Source organism: Grammomys surdaster, unplaced genomic scaffold (assembly GCF_004785775.1).
Source record: "Grammomys surdaster isolate TR1022 unplaced genomic scaffold, NIH_TR_1.0 139, whole genome shotgun sequence".
Lineage (NCBI taxonomy): Eukaryota > Metazoa > Chordata > Mammalia > Rodentia > Muridae > Grammomys > Grammomys surdaster.
In genome coordinates this window covers 6,431,045-6,452,605 of record NW_021604597.1, presented here as the reverse complement: position 1 = coordinate 6,452,605, position 21,561 = coordinate 6,431,045, and the positions used below count along the sequence as shown (strand labels likewise).

Here is a 21,561-nt window from a genome sequence, read left to right as displayed (position 1 = left end):
TAAGGATGGCAATAAGCCACAAGTTGCTTAAATCCCAAAATGGAATCCTGCCATATGATTCCTTTATGATTACGTATGTATAGATGTTTAGCTATTAACTCCATTTTATAAGTTTTGTTAACTTTTTGGTACAGCAACACAGATTTTTTTATTGGCTATTTTATTTACATTTCAGATGTTATACCCTTACCCCATTCCCCCACTATTATTGTGTGAGGTGCAATGTGTGTTTTGAGCTTTAGTAAAGTTTCTTTTATGTATGTAGGTGCCCTTGCGTTTGGAGCATAGATGTTCAGAATTGAGAGTTCATCTTGGTAGATTTTTCCTTTGATGAGTATGAAGTGTCCTTCCTTATCTTTTTTGATTAATTTTGGTTGAAAGTTGATTTTATTTGATATTAGAATGGATACTCCAGCTTGTTTCTTGGGACTATTTGCTTGGAAAATTGCTTTCCATCCTTTTACTCTGAGGTAATTTCTGTCTTTGCACTGAGATGCGTTTCCTGTATGCAACAAAATTTTGTGTCCTGTTTATGTATCCAGTCTGATAGTCTACATCTTTTTATTGGAGACCTGAGTCCATTGATGTTAAGAGATATTAAGGAAAAATTATTGCTGCTTTCTGTTACTTTTGTTATTAGAGGTAGAATTATGTTTGTGCAACTATCTTCTTTTGGGGTCGTTGGAAGATTACTTCCTTGCTTTTTCTAGGTTGTAGTTTCTCTCTTTGTGTGGGAGCTTTCTATCAGTTATCCTTTGAAGTGCTGGATTTGTGGGAAGATATTGTGTAAATTTGGTTTTGTCGTGGAATATCTTGGTTTCTCCATTTATAGTGATTGAGAGTTTTGCTGGGTATAGTAGTCTGGGCTGGCAATTGTGTTCTCTTAGGGTCTCTATGATATTAGTCCAGGATCTTCTGGCTTTTATAGTCTCTGGTGAGAAGTCTGGTGTAATTCTTATAGGTCTGCCTTTATATGTTACTTTACCTTTTTCTCTTACTGCTTTTAGTATTTTTTCTTTGTTTTGTGCATTTGATGTTTTGATTATTACGTGACGGGAGGACTTTCTTTTTTGGAGTTCTGTAGGCTTCTTGTATGTTCATGGACATCTCTTTCTTTAGGTTAGGGAAGTTTTCCTCAATAATTTTGTTGAAGATATTTACTGGCCCTTTAAGTTGGGAATCTTCATTATCATATATACCTATTATCCTTAGGTTTGGTCTTTTCATTGTGTCCTGGATTTCCTGGATGTTTTTGGTTAGGAGCTTTTTGCATTTTCTTTGACACTTGTGTCAATGTTTTCCATGGTATCTTCTGCACATGAGATTCTCTTTTCTATCTCTTGTATTCTGTTGGTGATGCTTTCGTCTGTGACTCCTGATCTCTTTCCTAGGTTTTCTATTTCCACAGTAGTCACCCTTTGGGATTTCTTTATTTTTTCTACTTTCATTTTTAGATCCTGGATGGTTTTAATTCCTTCAGCTGTTTGGTTTTCTTGCAACTCTTTAAGGGATTTTTGTGCTTCTTCTTTAGGGGCTTCTATCTGTTTACCTGCGTTTTCCTGTACTCCTTTAAGGGAGTTATTTATGTCCTCTTTAAGGGAGTTATTAAAGCCCTCTATCATCATCATGAGAAGTGATTTTAATTCTGAATCCTGCTTTTCCTGTGCGATGGGGTGTCCAGGGCTTGCTATGGTGGGAGAACTGGGTTCTGATGATGCCAAGTAACTTTGGTTTCTGTTGTTTATGTTCTTGCGCTTGCCTTTCGCCATCTGGTTAACTCTAGTGTTACCTGCAGTCACTGTCTCTGACTAGAGCCTGTCTTTCCAGTTATCTTGCTTGTGTCAGAACTCCTCAGAGTCCAGATGTGTCTGTGGTCCTTTGATCCTGAGCTACTGGGTGGAAGAACTCCTGGGACTCCTCAGGCCTCTGGGATCCTGAAATCCTGCTGCTCTGAGTGCACTGGCTCCTCTAGGATGTCTCAGGATATGATGTCTTCATGGGAGCAGAGCAGCTAGGTGTCTGCTCCAGCTAAAAGGCAACACAGAATTTTTTTTTTTAACCATAGAAAGTTCATATAATAGGTTTAGGCAATTAAATGTAACCAATTGCACTTTTAGTTGTTCTGCTTTGCTCTTTTCTCCCTGTGTCAGTTCTTGACCATGAACAAAGAATCTTTAAAAGCACGCCTGAATCTGAGAAAGGGAGAGCCTTAACCCCATTACAGAGACAAGTTTTTAATAAAGTAGAAGTGCATAAAACAACTTTAAAATTGTCCATATCCAAATGACATTTGAATTCCTATTACTTGATCCAGTGGCCAGAAAGGTTAGAATAGGAGAATCAGCACAGCAAGCTCCTCTGTCAAGACCAGTCAGAATGTGGAGACCACCATACAGTCATACTTTACAAAACAGTTAGACAAAACTTTCTCTACCTCCTTCAGTGTTGTAAGCCAGAGAGATGCTTGGTAGCTGTTGCTGCTGAATCCATTTCCCTGCAGTCACAGTGGCACTGTAGCAGAGTTGGATACCATTCTCTTTATGTGGACCTCGAGCTCTTTGAAGATGCCCACCAGCCCAAGTTGGAATACATAATGACAGGTACAGACATAAGAGAAGACACAGCCAAAATGACAACAGAAAACATTGTCAAAAAGCCACTTAACAGATGGAGTCCTCTGATTCAGAGGTCTATCAGTCTGATCAAGAGAAATTTTCTTATATCCTTCTTATACAACCCAGATGCTGATGCTATGAACTCATCAGAGGCTAGGCCTCTCTGTGCTCTCATCAGCCCTGGATGCACATTAGGCATTTCCAAACCCTCAGCTTGGGATATCGTGTCTTGGAGTTTCCTTGTATGGTAAACCTAGGCATTTGAAACCTCAGGGCTCCAAGGCAGTTCAGGAAGGAGAAACTGATGGCTTTGGATGAACTCTCCCCATTTAACCAGATTTGACCAGTGTCTGTGGGACATCTTCCTTTGCCCCAACTGAAGGAGGCGCGCAAACCTCCTCAGATCCTCACCATTCCCAGATCAGGATTATGGATCCCCATAACCAGAATTCAGAAGCCAGGCAAAAAAGTCACAGGAAGTAGAAGTGGTTTCTATGACTTAAGCAACATTAGGCTTCCATTTGAAAAAAAAAAAAAACCCAACTCGTTAAAATTTTTTTTTAAAGCATGACTTTAAAGCTTTTTTAAAGCATGGCTGATGACTTCGGTGGGGCATGTCCCTCTATTAATATTAAAAATATATATCCTTGGTTAGTTATACTGGTCTTGGGGTGAAGAGCCTAGAATTAGAATTTATGGCTTAATGGTCTTTGTAGTCTCACTGATGCCTCTAAATGTTAAATCTGGTTTTTGAAAGAGAAAAACCAGTTCCACAATATTGTATCAAATTTGAATCAAGCATTAATTACTTACTAGGATGTACTCAATTGAGGTTTACTTTTTCAAATCCCAGCAAGTTACCCCTAGTCACAATAAGCAGGGGAATAAAGAGGCAAAACCCATAATTCTTCATTTGACATACTTCTTGCCTTCATACCTGCTGCTTACATGTGGTCAAGTTCATTCAGCACAGTTGGTTCAAACAGACTTGTTGAGGGATGTAAAAACATGTGGCTAGTCATTTCCCAAAAAATGCAACTCTCAGCATTACAATAAAGGTACCTTTTTGGGCAGGTGGGGCTTAAAGATTAATGTTGGCTCTTGCAGTGTTATCTGTACTTTAATCTGCTGTGGATTCTCTTATCTGGAGTGAGTAGACATGTGTTGCTTCTTCCCAGGAAAAGGTTGTCATACAACAGACTTTTGTGTTCCTTTTATTCCATATCCATTCATCTTCATTTATTTTACCCCCATTTCATTCTGTGCACATTTTATTCATTCTTTGTTCTGTAAATCTGATATTCAATCTGTTTTTCATCCATATATTTATTTTATTTTTTAATTTTAGACAGTGCATTTCATATGGTTTCCTCATAGCTACTGAAATCCTTGATTGTGTTTTATGATTCCTTGAACATATTAGTGGTGATTAACATAAAATATAGTCCTTATTCTCCACTAATCTCATTACCATGTATAAATGGTATTATCTAGATCTCTAAACTATATCCTATTGTTTTTCTTGGTTTTTAATACCACTTTTTATCATTTCATTTAGCTATTTTGGTTGACATCTAAATAAAGTAGATGAAAACTGTAGAGTTAATTTTAGGTTTTTGACCCTCTTTCTTTCTTCCAGATATTGCTTTTGGCTTAGGCTGTTGTCCAGGCATGGGACCCTAGCAGTCTGAGATTATCATAATCTACTCAGGGATCAAGATGATTTGAAGTTATTCTAAATGTTTTAAGGGCTTACTTACTTTTTTCTATTTTAATGCAGTATTCTAACTTGCACTATAATTGTACATTTATAGTTATACAGTTAGTGGCTTTATTATCTTTAATGTACTGCATCACTTAAGTTTAGAACATTTCTGTTAGTTCAAAAGGAAAGCTTGTACTGTCCAATTCCTCATCCTGCTATTGTCTGGAACTATCTAATACACAGATTATTGTGTCAGACATTGTGGTGGTTTGAATATAGATGTCCCTCATAGACTCAGGTGTTTGAGTGCTTGGCCCATAGGAAGTAGCACTGTTAGGAGGTGTGGCCTTATTCAAGTAACTGTGGCCTTGTTTGAAGAAGTGTGTTGCTGTGGAGACAGGCTTTGATGTCTTATATATGCTTAAGCTTTGCCTAGTGTGATGCACAATTTCCTGCTGCTTGCTGATTAAATTGTAGAACTTTCAACTCCTTCTCTAGCCCCATGCCTGCCTAGATGCTGCCATGCTTCCTGCCATGATGATAATGGACTAAATCTCTGAAACTGCAAGCCAGCCCCAATTACATGTTTCCTTTTATAAGAGTTGATGTTCATTCTTCATAGCAATTAAACCCAAACAAGACATACATGAACTACTATATGAACAGTAGTAGACCTACAAGTGGTCTATTTTGACTACTTTTTGCCTTACATGCTTGGTCCTTTGTATTTTTTTCCCTTTGCCAGTTTTTGATAAGTGTATCTTAGGTTACGTCAAGAATGCCTGGTGTTTTGTCAGAGGTCTAATTTAAGCTTTGTAAATGCAAGTTCTTGACTTTTTTCATGCTATACTAAAATCTTTCAAGTTTTTAGCTATTGTTGCCCCAACCCCACAGTCTCCAAAAGGATTTTAAGTATATGTTGCTGGAACAGACCATTTAATTTGTTAGACATTTGGATGTGGGCATAGCAGAAAGGAACTGAAGGCAATTCTGTCATTTTCTTTGTGTGTGTGTGTGTTCCAAATGAGAAAAATAGAATTGGAATGATGGACAGTTTGCATCTATCAGGAAGATAGTTCTCCAATTTGCTAATTTCTTTTGCTCAGAATACCTTTTGTCACTTTTAAATTTTGTTTTAAATTCTTATTTTATGAGTATGATTGTTCTTTACATATATGTATCACATGTGTACCTGGTACCTTAAGTGGCCAGAAGAGGGCACTGGATCCCTTAGAACTGGAGTTATAGGTGTTGTGAGCCACCATGAGTACTGGGAACTAAACCTGGGTCTTCTGCAGGGATAGGAGGCACTATTAACTTCTGAACCATCTCTCTAATCCCATTTTCCTGTTCATTTGCTCTAAGGTTGCCTCTGCTTTTGATTCTAGAGTACATTTATTTCAGGGGACAAATAGACAGAGCCTTGTTGACCTGCCTGCCTGCCTGCCAGCCGTCCCTTTCTTCTCCATCCCTCTCTTCTTTCTCTCTCCCTTCTCCTTTCCTTCCTCTTCTTTTCATGTCCAGTCTGCTCCTCTGTTTCTTTTGATTGGTGAATTTAGAGCATTCAGAGTCATTATTTAAAATAAGTGTATTTATTCCTATCATCTTGTTGATTTTGTTTTTGTTTTTTTCCATTTCCTCATTTCCTGATATGCTTTTCTTTTCTGTAGTCTCATAAATGTATTTATATTTGTCTTTGATTTAAAGCATTCTTTCAGTTATCTTCTGGAGACCTGGCTTGGTGGTCATAAATCCTTTAAACTGTTATTCTGGAGAGTTTCTTTCTTCTTTAGTAATGATACATAACTTTGTTGAGTATAGTGGTTTGATTGGCAGTTATATTTGAGTTTGAAATACATCACTCCACGCTCTCTTGGCTTTCAAAGTTTCTGCTGAGAACTCTGTCATTCAAATAAACCTGCCTTTATGAGTGACTTAGCACTTCTCTTTTTGCAGCATTTCATGTAGTTTCTATGGAAGACTTGACTGATCTCCTTTGTTTTGTGTCCTAATGCCTCATATCTGGTGGCCATTTCTTATTTCAGTATTGGACACCTTCTGTTATAATTTTATTGAAATATTTTCTGTCTTCAGTATATTTCTTCTTTGTCATTGATGAATAGATTTTTTTCATAGTGTCTTATTGACCTTGGATGTTATATTTGTACCTTCTTATTTTGTTATTTTTTGTTTAAATTTTTCTACCTGTTGTGAAGTCTTGACTTTTTGTTTTTCTCTTTATCCATTGTGTTAGTGAAGTTTTGAGTCTTATTTTTTTAAATATGTCTATTTATTTTGTATATGTGAGTGCATTATGCTGGTGTTATAGTGTGAACATGGAGGCCAGAGAATGACATTCAGGAGTTCTTTCCTTTCACCTTGTAGAATCAATCAAATGAACTCAGGCCTGAGCCACTCGAATGACCTGACTGAATGAATTTTTCACTTTCAGTATTTTGTCTTGTGAGGGGTGTGTGTGTGTGTGTGTGTACATGCACACATATAAAAGCTATAAGTCAGCATTGGGTGTACTCCCCCGTTGATGTCTACCTGCCTTTTTTTTGTTTTGAGAGTATCTACCATTGAAGCTAGAGCTTATGAATTTGTTAGTCTGGTATGATCCTGGGATCCTAGTTTCTTGAGTTTCAGTGTAGGATTAAAGGCATCTGTGCCCATCTTTTCACATGTATGTTGGGAATCTAATTGTAGGTCCTCATGTTGTATGTCAAATGCTTTACCTGAGTTGTCTTCCAGGGCTGAAATTCTACTTTCATATCCTCTGTGTGTGTGCGATCGTGTGTGTATATATGTGTGTAGGTGTGTTTATGTGTTTCTCTCATTCAGATTTTCTTTGTCTTCTTTTAGAATTATTAAACAGATTATTTGTGTCCTTTAATTTCTTTTAACATACTTTATGCTGGAAGCTTATCCCCAGGCTGAGTCTTCTGTGAAGCAGGTAAGGGGAAGAATGTTGGAGTGGGCAAGACTTGGTCTTGTGAGAGAGTAGGGTTACTTTCTATAATGACATATGCCTATCTTGACTTTAAGTTACTCTGAGGCCAGAAGCTGCAGGCCTCTGGATCTATTGACATGTTGCTAACAGAGGGGTGATTATGTAAAGTATCTATTGCTATTGCTCCCTTCCTTGTCCAGGCAGTCAGAAGCCTCTCTGACTAGGCTGATTGATTTTTTGTCCATCAAGGAAGGAAAGGAAAAGAATTAAAATGCTTTATATAGGCAAATATGCACAAACACATATTCATTCGTACACTCACACTCTGTCTGGGCCCGACTATCTGTCACAATCAACTCCACAAGTATTCATGCATATTCCTACACATGTACATATAAACAGACATATACATTTGGATGGATGGATGGATGAATGGGTGGATGGATGGATGGATGGATGGATGGATGGGTACGACAGAGATCCCCAAGACAAACCATCAACCAACCAACCAACGACTTTAATTCTTTTCTCCGGACTTTTTATACCTTCTTAGACAAAACATTCTTTAGAAAATTACCTCAGAGATAAAATGTTACATAAAATGGGAGTTAACAGAGGATGTTGATATTAAGTTGAAAGCAGTGTTTCATTCTAATATGCTCATTATAAGTTCAAAGCAACAAATTTTACATGGCCTTGTGTTGTCATAGTGTACACCTGTGGCTTCATCTTTGGACCTAAATGTTTTTTCCTTAAACACAAATTTATCCCACACCTATTTCTCCTTTCAGTGTGATTATAAAAGCTCATTGTATTCCTTATTATACAGCATTTACTTACTGGTGTTACTATTAGTACTGGGCACATTCTATTCTGGATTCTAACATTATTACATCTTTCTAGCAAAACAACTAAGACTGTCTATTAAAACTTTCTTCCTAAAATTATTTGAATGAAATCAGGAATTTTATAGAATCATTAATTCTTCTAACAAGCATTAATTCATGAAAGTTCATCTTTATGTTGATATGTAGGAAATCTGATCAATAGGTTGGGCTAATGCCCAGGAATTATTATATTAATTTAATAATGACAGGAAAGGCATATCAGCTGAAAGAAGCAAACCTGAGATGATGAGAATATAATCATATAAATTAGAATGTCTTATGTTTCAGTAGGCTGAGACATGGAGACCCACAAGAGATAGGGTAGCCTGTACTCTTGGGAAAGCTTGTCCAAAACAGAATGAGGGCAAAAGGAAAGGGGTCCAGGATGGAAAAAACGGGGAGGAGAGGTACTTAGAACAAGGTAGAACTGACCTGCCAAAATCCTAAGTTATTATTATGATTCAGAGTTTCTTCCTGGCCTCCTGATGTTGTCCCATCTTGGGTTGGTCCTTCATGAATGATTAGGTGAAAGAGATAAATGGCCTTATCTCTTTACATTCCTTCATTGATCAGATTATAAATGCTATTCTTGTTTCTGGGAGGTCTTTTAAGTTCTATTCAACTGACTGAATAGAACTTTACTAGAACTCAGAGATCTGCATGCCTCTATCTCCTAAGTGCTGGGATTAAAGGCATGTACTGTTATCACACCTGGACCTAAGCTTTTCTTTACCTGAAACTTGCTCTATACCAGGCTGTTATTAGACTCAGAGATCTGCTTTTCTGTCTCCTGGAATTAAAGGTGTGTTTGTATTCCAACGAGATCACACAGACCTAGAACCGTATCTTTGGATATGATCCCTTGTCAGAGCAGCCATGTTGCTGAATTCAAATTCCTCAATACCTAGCAGCCTAGAGGTATTCTGCCCAGGTTTCTGCTTACAGTCCCTTATCACTCGCTCTGAATTATCCCAAGAATGGGCCTGGGATTGCCAAACCTTTGATTCTATAAGAGTATTTTTAAAATAGCAACTTGTTGGGCTAGAGATATGGCTCAGCAGTTATAAGCATTAGCTGCCCAAACAGAAGACACGGATGAAAATTCCCAGCACCCACATGATATTTTACAAGCACTGCAATCCCTGTTCCAAGATAGTCAGTGCATTATTCTGGGAATTGCTCGCACAAGACACATCAACCATACATATACATAATGCAGGGAAAACACTAATATAATAAAAATAAATCTTAAAAAATTTCCATGTTGTTTAACTCTGTTTAGGAAACAACAAGAGATGGCTTTCCCAGGCAGTGTAGGGTGCAATATTGGATCAACACTTGTTAAAAGTTTTTTAAGGGTTATGGTAAAGTAATGGAGTTTTAAAAATTTTATAAGAATCTTAATTTTCATATGATTAGAGAATATACGTTTCATAATTCATTCATCAGCTGCTTGGTTTTGTTGTAATGTTGTCATATTATTTGTTTAGCTTTTAAATGGGAATTCTTGAGGATTGAATCTAGGGCCTTATGGAGGCTAGGCAAGCACTAAATCCCTCAACTGCATCTCTATCTAAGGAGTAGTTTCTCTCTCTGTCTCTCTGTCTCTCTGTCTATCCCTCCTTCCCTCCCTCCCTCCCTTCCCCTCATGGCATTTGAAATGTTTTGAATCAGGTACAAATGTAGAAACTGGAGTATCTATTGGAAAGCAAAATTAACATCCTGTCCTTTCCGAACTTATGGTCTTCTTATGGGAAGCAGTTAATATGTGTCTAAATTACTTAATTTATATATATATAGATTATATATAGTACAATGTATAAATTAATACTTCTTTGTTGTTATACTAGGTAAGTGCCCTTTGAACTATGTCACCAACCCCGAAATAACATATTTTGAAATAAAGAAAACCTGTTGTGTAGGAAGATGTGAACAAATATTTGTTCAGCCCAGATAGTGTACTGACAACAAACTAAAGAAACCGTTTTATTGAAGTGTTAATTCATTGAAACACTAGTTTGTCAAGGTTAATTACTGGAACATGAGTGACTTTGAACAGCTCCTTGCTCAAGTATGGATGACAACTCACATACTCCGAATCCTTGTTGCTTGCTGCCCTATATTTGCAGGCAGCTTCACTGAACTTTCTAAGCTCTATAGAGGAATCCTGCTGATTTATAACTTTGTGAGCTTCCTGACTTTCGCAAGTTTCTGAGGTTCGTTAACCTTTTGAGTTTCATCAACTTCTTGAGGCCTCCACCCTCCTTCCTTCTGCCAAGGAGTATTTTAAGTTGAGGAAAATCGTTGCACATCATCAACAAATCCATTATTGAATAGAGACCAGTAATAACAGAATAAAGAACTCAGTCATACAAAAATAGCCATGGAAAACATGGCAGGCACATGGAAAAGTGCACAGACCTGGGGGCTGGAGGGAGGGTCATTGAACTTTCTTGGAAGTGACCTAATTTGGAAACGACCCAAATATGTGTAAGGGGAACTTACTGAGCAAAGAGGAGAGAAAAATGAGCCTGTAAATTGGTAAGAGGATATAAATAGCACAATTAGGTATAAATTTCTCTGATTTCGTAGATTGCCAGGACAAGTTTGTTTTCAGCAGCAAGAACTTTGGAAAACCATTGATGTATTTAGGCTAGAAGAGAGACATGATTCCTTACAATCTGAAAAGGGACCAAATAGGAAAGAAAGAAAGAAAGTTATCTGTTTTTATAGCTACTATGATCCTTTACTTAAGAAGACCCTAAAGACTCTAACCAGAAAATGGTTAAAACTGAAACTTCCTGCAAAACAACAGGCCACAAATTCAATTTTTAAAAGTCAACATTTTTGGAAACAGTAATGGACTTGCAAAGAATTGGGAAAAACGTATTTCACAACAGTTTACAAACAAAAAACCAAAAACCAAAACAAAACAATAACAACCCCCACCCCCACCCCAAAATCAGGATTCTACTTAACCAGATAGGTGAAATTCTTATACATTAAAATGTCTAAGACACCAAATGAATAATTTGAATAAGTCACTAAAGATAGAATGACTTTTTGTGCTTATGGATAGTAACTTTCACAAAGTTACTATTGTGAAAATGGTCATGTTATTAAAAGGAGTCTACATATTTTATACAATCTCCTTCAAGATTCCTTTGATGTTTGTCAAAGAATGAGGAAAATAGTACTAAAATTGTACTAAAATTCACATGGAAGTACAGAAGAGCCACTCCAAACAAACAAACTACCAATGCATGGTTAAGCAGAAAGAACAAAATAGGATTATAACAGTACTTGACATCAAATTATAGATTCCTAAGTTATAAAACAGCCTGGTATTGACAGAAAAAGGAATGTATAGACCAATGGAATTTAATAAAGGACTCAGAAAATTATACAACTATAGACATTTAATTATTTTACAAATATATAAAATCCATACATCTAGAAAAGAACTGCCTCTTTAACAAATGGTGCTGATAAACTGGATATCCACATAGACCAGTTTCTCCTGTTTCTCATCCAACATAGCAATCAGTTCAAAGTAGATAAAAAGACTTTGATATAACTGATAGGGAAATATGCATATTTAGGTATTTATAGTTTTTCTGAAAAGGACTGGAGTAGCAAAGATAATAACACCAAGACTTTAAAAATGGGATTGCAAATAATATTACAGGAAATGAGCAAAGGAAACAATTCCAGAATGAAAAGGTAGTTCTCAGAAAGAGAAAGAATCTTCACCAACTATACATAAAGAGGGTGTTAATATTACAGGAAATGAGCAAAGGAAACAATTCCAGAATGAAAAGGTAGTTCTCAGAAAGAGAAAGAATCTTCACCAACTATACATAAAGAGGGTGTTAATTTTTAGACTTAATCAAATAACTGCAAAACTTAAAAAACAAAACAAAAACAAACAAAAATGCACCACAAAACAAAACCACCCAGATCTTCTAATCAGTAGTAAATGGGCAAATTGACTGAAAAAGTTTCCAAAAGAAGAAAATTGAATGGCCAATACATGTTTTAAAATGTGTTTACCATCCTTATCAATATCAGGGAAATAAATATAAATTAAAACCACACTGAGAATCCATCTCCACTCCAGTAACAATGGCTAATATCAAGAAAACAAAGGTCAACAAATGTGGAGAGAAGGGATTCTTATTTACTGATGATGGAAATGTAAACTGGTGCAGTAACTATGGAAATCATTATGGCCTCTAAAAAAATCACTGAAAATAGAACTACTTACTATAGGATCCAGCTGTACTCCTCAAAGTGTTCTATATCATACCGTAGAGATATTTACACATTCACATTTATAGCTGCACTATGCAGAATATCTAAGAAATGGAGCCAACTTAGATAGTTATAAATAAATGGGAGAAAAAAGAAAGAAAACATTGTTCTCACAATGGAATTTTATTGAGCCATAGATAAAAATATATTCATGACATTTGTGAAAAAAAATGGAGCTAGAGCTCTTGATGCTAAACTGGAGATCCTGATGTTAAGTAAAATAAGCCTGAGTCATTAAAACAGATACCATGTTTTATCTCATGTAGATTTAGGGTTTTAATTTTAGGCGTGTGTGTTTGTGTGTGTGTGTATGTATTGCAGCATGCACACATGTGTATGTACTGTAATGGAACTAGATATGATCAATCAGAGGGGAAGGGGAGACCTTGACGTAGTACTGAAGATTGCTATAGAGCCTATATAGCAGACCAGTAAAGAGGAGGTTCCTTGTAGGAAAAGAATCATCTTTGGTGGGGGAGTCTGATAGGGGACAGGCCAGTGAGTAAGGAGGTTGTATCATATTCTTTATCACACAAGGCTCAGAGAATATGATCAAAGAGGGCTGGAAAGATTATAAGTGATAAGAGGACAGTTTGAAGTGTTGCCTTTTGGACATGACAACACAATTATGCTCATGAACTCAAAGCAGTGGTGTTTTCCTGCATAAAATCAGAGCAGTCAACACTCTAATCACAGATAGAAAACTTCCCTACTAAGCCCCAACCCGAACAGAAAAGTATTTGAAGTTGATAGCTTCTCAGGTAGAGAGATAGTCAGTTTACTTCAGTGGCCTGTCCTGTGGTAGGTTGCTAATCTCCTGTGGATGGTTCTACAGTGATACTCATACAGTTGTCACTGATTGTTCTTAGTGAGATATTAAAGTATGAAGAGACCAAGTTTGATGTAGGACATAGCTGGGGGAGTTCTGGGAGGAGCTGAATATGTGAAATGAGGAGTGAATATGATCTAAGTATGTTGTATTTGTGTATGATGTTGCTAAATATATATAATTTTAAGAGATCCTGACAAAAGGACAAGGTATATATGAAAATACCACAATTAAACTCATTATTCTTAGGATTTTATGGCTGTGAAGAGACACCTTGACCAAGGCAACTCTTATAAAAAAGAAACATTTAATTGGGGCTGGCTTACAGTTTCAGAGGTTTAGTCCATTATTGTCATAGCAGGAAGCATGGCAAAGTCCAGGTAGACATGGTGCTTGAGAAAGAGCTGAGAGTTCTACATCATGATCTGCAGGCAGCAGGAGACTGTGCCACACTGGGCATAGCTTGAGCATATTTGACCTCAAAGCCCACCTTCACAATGACATACTTCTTACCACAAGGCCATACCTACTCCAACAAGGTCAGATCTCCTAATAGTGCCACTCCCTATGGGCCAGACATTCAAACAAATTAGTCTATATGGGCCATTACGATTTAAATCATCACATTCTGTATGCTAATTTTCAAGAGAAAAAAAATGATGTGAAATTTTAACAAGTCAGGTAGCATAATACAGACCTTTAAAAAAATACTTGTTTTTGCTAGTTTAAATGAGGGAGTACACTCAGAAAACAAACACCTGGATATCTTATGTTTTAAAAGCACCTTTTTGTAGTTTCAGTTTGAGAAAATTAATAAAAAGTAATAGGACATTATCTATGTTACTTTGGGTTTTATTTATTTTGGGTTAAGAGACCAAGGCAATTCTAATACAGACTAACATTTTAGCCCCATTATTATCAAGCAGGAAGTATGGCAGCTTGCAGGTAGACATGACTTTGGAGGAGCTGAGAGCACTCTACATCTTGATCCAAAGGCAGCCAGGAGGAGACTGAATTTGTTTCACACTGGGCTTATCTTGAACATTGAAAACCTCAAAGCCTGCTTCCTCGTTGACAAACTTCCTCTAACATGACCACACTTCCTAATAGTCCTGTGCACCAAGCATTTAAAAACATGAGTTTATGGGGGCCAAACCTATTCAAATTACCACATTATCAAGTTGTAAGTTCTTGTTGTCTGTTCAAACCTACTGGTTAATTTGCATTTCATTGTTGTTCAGTACATAAACTTCTAGTTCGTCCTTTTAAATAATTTGTCTTCTTTGATCTCTATTAGTAGGAAATTTAGTCTTCTAGGATACGCATCATCCTTCTCTGGGCTTTCCTTTATTGGAGCTATTTAAGATAACTAGTTTCAAATTTTTGTCTAATGAGTCTAAGCCATGCCTATGTTTTCTCCTAGTTTCTCCTTTAACCTTTCTTTTTTCTAGATGGACCATACTTTTTATTTGTAAGCGTTAGAGTGTTGTTTTTTTTTTAAACTTGACTTTTAAATCTTTTTATGCTACTGGGAATCAGACCTAGGGCCCCACATCATTCTAAACAGTCATCCTTGTATTTAGTTGTTTTAGCCCTGGAAATTGGTTGGTTTTTAAAAGTATAATGTAGAAATGTTTGATATGAGACCAATCTTTCTGATTTATTTCTTTCCTTTCCTCCTTCCCTCCTTCCCTCCTTCCCTCCTTCCCTCCTTCCCTCCCTCCCTCCCTTTTTCTTTTCTTTTTGGTTTTGTTTTGGTTTTTTGCTTTTGTTTTTACAGTGATTCTCCTAAATATTTTAAAGGTTTGCATTCTCTCTTGCTTGTGACGATTGAATTCTGTTTTTATTTTTTTTGCTTCTATTTTGACAGTTACTGTAATGCTTAGAATAAGAAAAGCAAAAAAAGAAAAATGAAACAGGAAGGAAATTAAAATACTGCATCCTGTAGAGCCTAAGGGCTAACTGGAGGTCAAAGAGTCTAGCCCTACTATTTCTTTTTTGAATGTGCTACTGCTCTGGGCCTGTTTATGGCTTTCTTAATTCCCCTCAGTATCTGGGAGCATTAAAAAGTCTTAACAACCTCACAAATCTCCTTTTCTGTGTATTTTCGTTCTTGATACAATATTACCTCTTACTCCAGGCTGCTCCCTCCAGATGTTGTCATTGGCAGTCAGCTCGCCTTGGAAAGCTGTGGTAGTGCCAACAAAGGGAATTCTTCATGTCTTTCTTGGAGTTCTCAAACAGATGGAGATCCGTGAATGTCTTTGTGAATAGGGGTGACATTGCTGCTTCTGAAATTAGCAGTCCTTACCCCTGAGTCTTCATGATTGATTGTTGCCAGTCTAGGGTACAAGGAATGGTGAGATAGTAGGCAAATTATTTAATAATCTACAGTGTTGTTAACAAGAGTAATAACTTCTTTATTTGGTTGTGACTAGAATCCAGATGTCTTTGAAAATTGATTGTTATTCTTTTGCCAGCTTTCTTTGCAGAGAAGTATAGTGCTGAGTATACAATTTATTAGGAATGAAAAGTGGAAACACTTAAGTGCGATTTCAACAACTGACAGTTATGAATAACATATTGAATATACTTAGCAAATTAAATGGAGAAATTTCTACTCCTCTGCTGGCTAGTTTTATGTCAGGTTGGCGTAAGCTAGAATCATCTAAGAGGAGGGAATCTCAATTAAGAAAACATCTCCATACGATCAGGTAGTAAGCCTGATTTAAGAAAATGGGGTATTTTATTAATGAGTGATGGACAGGGGTGGGGCAGGTATTGTGAGTGAGGCCACCCTTGGGCTAGTGGTCCTGGGTTCTATAAGAAAGCATGCTGAGCCATAATTAGTAAGCCAATAAACAGCACCTCTCCATTGTCTCTGCATCAGTTCTTGCCACTAGGTTTTAGCCCTTCTTCAGTTCCTGCCTTACTACTTTTCATGATGAACAGCTATCTGGAACTGTGAGTGAAGTAGTTTTTCCTCTCCAAGTTGCTTTTGGTTCTGGTGTATCTTTACAATAGTAATCATAATTAATACACCTTTCTAAGTCGAGAATAAGTCCCTTCAATTTTGTTTAGTATGAGACCTTAGTAACAGAAGAAAGAGTAAGACAACTGAGATATATAGAGTTGGAAAATATCTTTGGTTCTGTAATGATCTCTGAAGCCTTAAAAAGTCTTATGGTAACTTGAGTAATTCATTATGTAAAGAAAGTGGAAACAATGAGTAGAAAGCCTGGAAGGCCTGAGAACTGACCTGCATAGTGAAGCCTGCTGCTTTCTTACCTCCTGCCTTTCTACCCTCCCATTCTGTGGCCTTCTCATTCTCTGTTAAATACTGAATAACTTATATGTGCTTGGCTGTTTGGTTGTGGTATAATATATAGTTGATAATAAAACAGATAAGGTCCTTGTTCTTTAAAAGTTATGTGAGATGTAAAACAATTCCATAAAATATTATCACATGTTTATCAGATTAGAAAAAAAATTACATAGGTTTCCCATGGGCGCTAAATGATGTGCAGTCAGTACATTCATATAGTTTTAGAAGAAGCTGGGAATTTTTACAGTCTAGTTGGTACCATAATGGGTCTGGATAAAGACATATTTTCTGGCTTACAGATATCTGTCTCTCATAGTATTATCTTGTCTCAGAGAGACAAAGATCTGGTGTCTCTTCTTTCTACATAAATACTAATCTCATAAAGAGAGATCTGCTCTCATGATTTTAATCTCAACTAATTGGGTTCTAAAGACCTCAGCTTCTAGCACTATCATACTGTAGAGTAAGACCTTATTCAGTGTATATTGGAGAAAGCACATGTTTAGTCCCTAATATTATTTAATGACTGATGTGGATGGATTGTATTGGAAATTTAGAGAAAGACAATCTTTCTGGGAAAGGTTTTTGGGATTCTTGCCATTGGTATTGATAAATATTTGGAGATTTATGTTGGAGATACTTGGAGACATAATGAATTTTAAAATACTCACAAGAAAACTCTGTCATTTATAGAAGTAAATGTAAACAGAGTTCTAGATGAATAGTGACTTTGTATACTTGTTTAAATGTCAGCATCTACGAATAGAAAGGTGACTGTGTATAAGTAGTAAATAGAGATTTAATAATCGATGTTATAATTTTAGAATTTGGTGTAATAAATGAATTGCAAAAAACTCTAATAGGTTTATAATAGTCCCTTTTGACACAAGTAATACTGATTTATTTTGTATTATCTCAATAGTCTGTGATTCTAAAAAATCTTATAAGATACTTAAAATATTAGTAATTATAATTTTTAATTCTTATATAATACAATGCATTTTCTAGTCATTTTACATCCTAGATGCTTTATCAATAATCTTTCTTAAGTAAATACGGTTTTGTCATTAAAAAGCTCAGCTCTGCTGTTTATTTTTGAGTGAGTAAGGCCTGTAGGAAAAGAACAGACTTTCCTGTGACAACAGAGTGCCAAAGCAATACCTTGAGAATCTCAGGGACTTGCCAGTCAGTTTCATTATATGGTACAGGGATTTGCTGCACCTTTTTGGTTTGTTTATTTCCCAATGCTGGGGACATGACAAAGTGCTTACTTTCTTGTATCACATCTTTTGCCTTTCAGAATGTTTTCTGTGATTTTTTTTTTTTTTTAAGAGCTGTGGATTCGCCTGTAATTGAATGTTTGAAATCTACTTTCTAGGTGGGTGTGGTGGGCCATGTCTGTAATTCTAGCACTTTTAGCCTGAGGCAGGAGGGATTGAGTTTCAGGCTCTTTTAGACTACCAAGTCTAAACAAACTGCCAGAAACTACCAAATAATTTCTACTTACTGAGTGATTTTATAATTTTATTTTTGTGGTTGGCTTGTCTAGAAATGTCATTTCTTACAGCAGTTTGTCTTTCTTTATAGTGACTGTAATCATGCTATTTCTGTTGATTCTGTTTGTTTGTTTGTTTTGTTAAACTTAGCAGGTGAGAATAAGACAACTACCACAAATATTTTGAGCCAAAAGTAAAGCAAGCTTTATTAAATACTGGCCAGGGACATTGACACTGGCCAGATCCATACCCAGGATTTCTATAGAATGATGTGAATTATGTTAGTTCATGCTTATAACGACAAAATCTCAAAGACTACTTACTTCCCATCTCTGACCAATCAGGAGCAAGGATACATTCTGACTCTTCCCGCCCATGTACCTCCCAGGGATCAAGCACATCCTGTGCAGCTGGCAACTACCCTTGTTTATAGAAGTGAAAACATAACATGTGGCTTGTTATCTTACATAAACAGCCCCCAGCACTCCAGGAACCTATCTGTCTTTGGGCAAGTGGGGCTTACAGGCTAGAGGCATTTTTGTTTTATAGATCTCTTAAGCACAGTACTCTCAGCTTCAAATATAAATATATTTTAAAACTTAAGCTCTTGCATCTACCCCTCTGACTTTATAATAAAGGACACTTTCTATCTAAATATGAAACCTGAATCGGCCACTTCTGTCTGACCCAGGTTATCTTTAATTCATTTGTCCTCACTTTTCATCCGTGAAAGACATTTACATGTTTTCTTTACAGAATTGGTAGATTGTTTGAGTTTTGTTTGGGCAAAAGCCACTGCTTTTGCTTATATGGTTTAACTGCTGATAACGATTAGACCACTTGTTAAATTGAGGGATTTTGCTAATTTGGGAAGACAGTTTCCTTCAACAGTCTCTTTAACACAACTGTGTAACTGTTAAAAACCATCATACATACTAGAAAGCTAGCTTTCTCTAGATCAAACAGACACATACTGCCATATCTCTGAGGCTTGTTTTTGGTATTTGGGCCACAAAATTGTGGAATCTTGACTGTAGTTTTTGTAATTAATGATACATACAAGGATGTTATGTTATCAACTATGAAGGATGGAAACTTAGACATTATATAGCAGAGCCTAATTGCTAGAATTGTGGGCATTTCTTCTGTATAAAACAGACCCTTTCTCCTTTATCTGAGACCTTCTCATATTTAATTACCTCATATATTTATATATTTGGAGAATTTATACTAAGAACTGCTATAATATTTGAAACTTGTTTAACAGATTAGTCTAAAAACATTTGGTGATGTCCTTTTCATTTTTTGTTCTTATTACTGGATGCTTCTACAGATTTAGACACTGGGTCATGGGTACCACTTCATATCTGTTATTAGTTTCATAGTAAATATTTATGTCAATGAGATTGAAAACCTCTTCTGGGTTGCTAAGGACCCAGAAGAATAGCTATAACTTGGATTAATTAGACATACAATAATGAAGAGATATTTATTCTTTACTTGTATAGAATGATGAAATAATAGTTAAGTTTGATAGATTCTTAAGAAAATAGAGAGTATCATGGCACAGGACACTGTGTTGGTTGGGAACATAAAAAGATAATGTCATGGCATAGTATACAATTCATTGTCTGAAAACTAGCTGGCTCAGTTTTGTGGATCTTTAGCTATCTTGAGTCAGATTAGCCCATGTTTTAGATGGAAAGTTAGGGCTGGTCCTGCCTTCCTCATAACTGATGTTAACCTGATGCTGACTGTGTCTGCCATCATGTCATTGTACTTCTTTATGTGGGAGAGTATGTGAATGTAAGCATAATGTCTGTGCACTTGTGTGTAGATGCTGAGTCCAGATGTTAATGCTGGGCATCTGCATCTATACTTCTTCTTTCTTCCTTTTTCTTTTTCAACTGGGCTTATTATGTACCCCCTCGCTGGCCTTGAGCTTATAGTGTATTTCTGTCTACAAGGTTGCCCTCAGACTCACAAAAAACCACTATCGCAGCAGTTTTCAGAATTCAATCAGAAGTGATAAGAGTCATTGTGATTTCGATGCAAAGGCAAAACTGGAGAATAGTTCAATCCCAGATCAAAATTTAGACTAGTTACTTGAAATTAAATTTTGTGTTGTAAGTTGAAAGTGTTCCTTGATCATAAAATTTTAAAATTTGAGAAATATGTTTAATTTTATATGACTTAGATATTCCTAAATGATATTTTATTTTTTTATATAAACTCTCATATAGGCGGTCTTCTTGCAGTTAGACAATGGAGCCCCCACCCAATGACTGTCTTCAAGATTTTTAACTCTGTACATGAGATTCTTTTTCACTAAAGTAAATAAAGTAATAGATTCTTAGATGATATAAAGCAGTTAAGTAGTACTGATGCCATGCTAGGTGAGGTGGTGGTGCTCTCATCATTTGCCATGTTAATACTGTTTGTCTAGACTTGGAAATACTCCATTTGTAGGAAGCGTGTTTCTAGAGTTTTACTTCCTGTCTGTTCCTAATTTGATTTCCTTTGATTTCACTTTACAGTTACTCTTATTTTAAACCAGTCTTTATACTTTATATATTTTATGGGCTTGCTGGTTTTGAATTGGATAGACTATATGAATATTTACACCTCTTCCTGGAATTTACCATTCTTAATGTATGGACTTTTTCTTGTCTACCAGTATATAATATTTTCAAAAACAGTTATCACAAAACTGCTTATTGAATGAACAAATGAATGAGTATTTTCAAATATATCAAGTTTTTAAAAAACCAAATAGTTATTTTTCCTAAATCTTTCATTCTATAGACTAAAAGGCTATCCGTTCTATCATTGTACAATAAGAATAATGTTTCTAGTTGAATGTAATTGTCTTAGTGTCTTATTGCTGTGAAGAGACACCATGACCACAGCAGCTCTTATAATGGAAATCTTGAGTTGGGGCTGTCTTAGACTTTCAGAAGTTTAGTCCATTGTCATCATGGCAGGGAGCATGACAGCATGCAGGCAGATATGGGGCTGGAGAAGTAACTTGAGAGTTCTACATCTGGATTTACAGGCAGCAAGAAGACAGAACCACTGGGCCTGGCTTGGGTTTTCTCCCTCTCATTCATTCATTCATTCATTCATTCACTTTACATCCCAATCACAGCTCCCTTCCTCTTCTCCCAGTCACACCCTCTCACCCCTACTCTCCCCTCAAGGGGAGACCTCTTCTAGGTACCAAACCACTTTGGCTTATCAAGTCTCATCTGGACTAAATGCATCCTCTAATCCTCAGGTCAGACAAGGCAGCAGTCATTTGAAACCTCAAAGGCCACCCCCAGTGACATTCTCTCTCCAACAAGGCCACATGTCCTAATCCTTTCAAATAGTACTACTCCCCAAGCATTCAAGTATATGAACCTATGGGGGCTGTTCTTATTCAAACACCGTAGTAA

General features: G+C 36.4%; 1 protein-coding gene across 1 annotated transcript in view; it reads left to right on the top strand.

The window, feature by feature from the left end:
• Nbea (neurobeachin) overlaps window positions 1-21,561 on the top strand; it is a 513,393-nt gene that overhangs the window by 64,516 nt on the left and 427,316 nt on the right. The window lies entirely within an intron of this gene.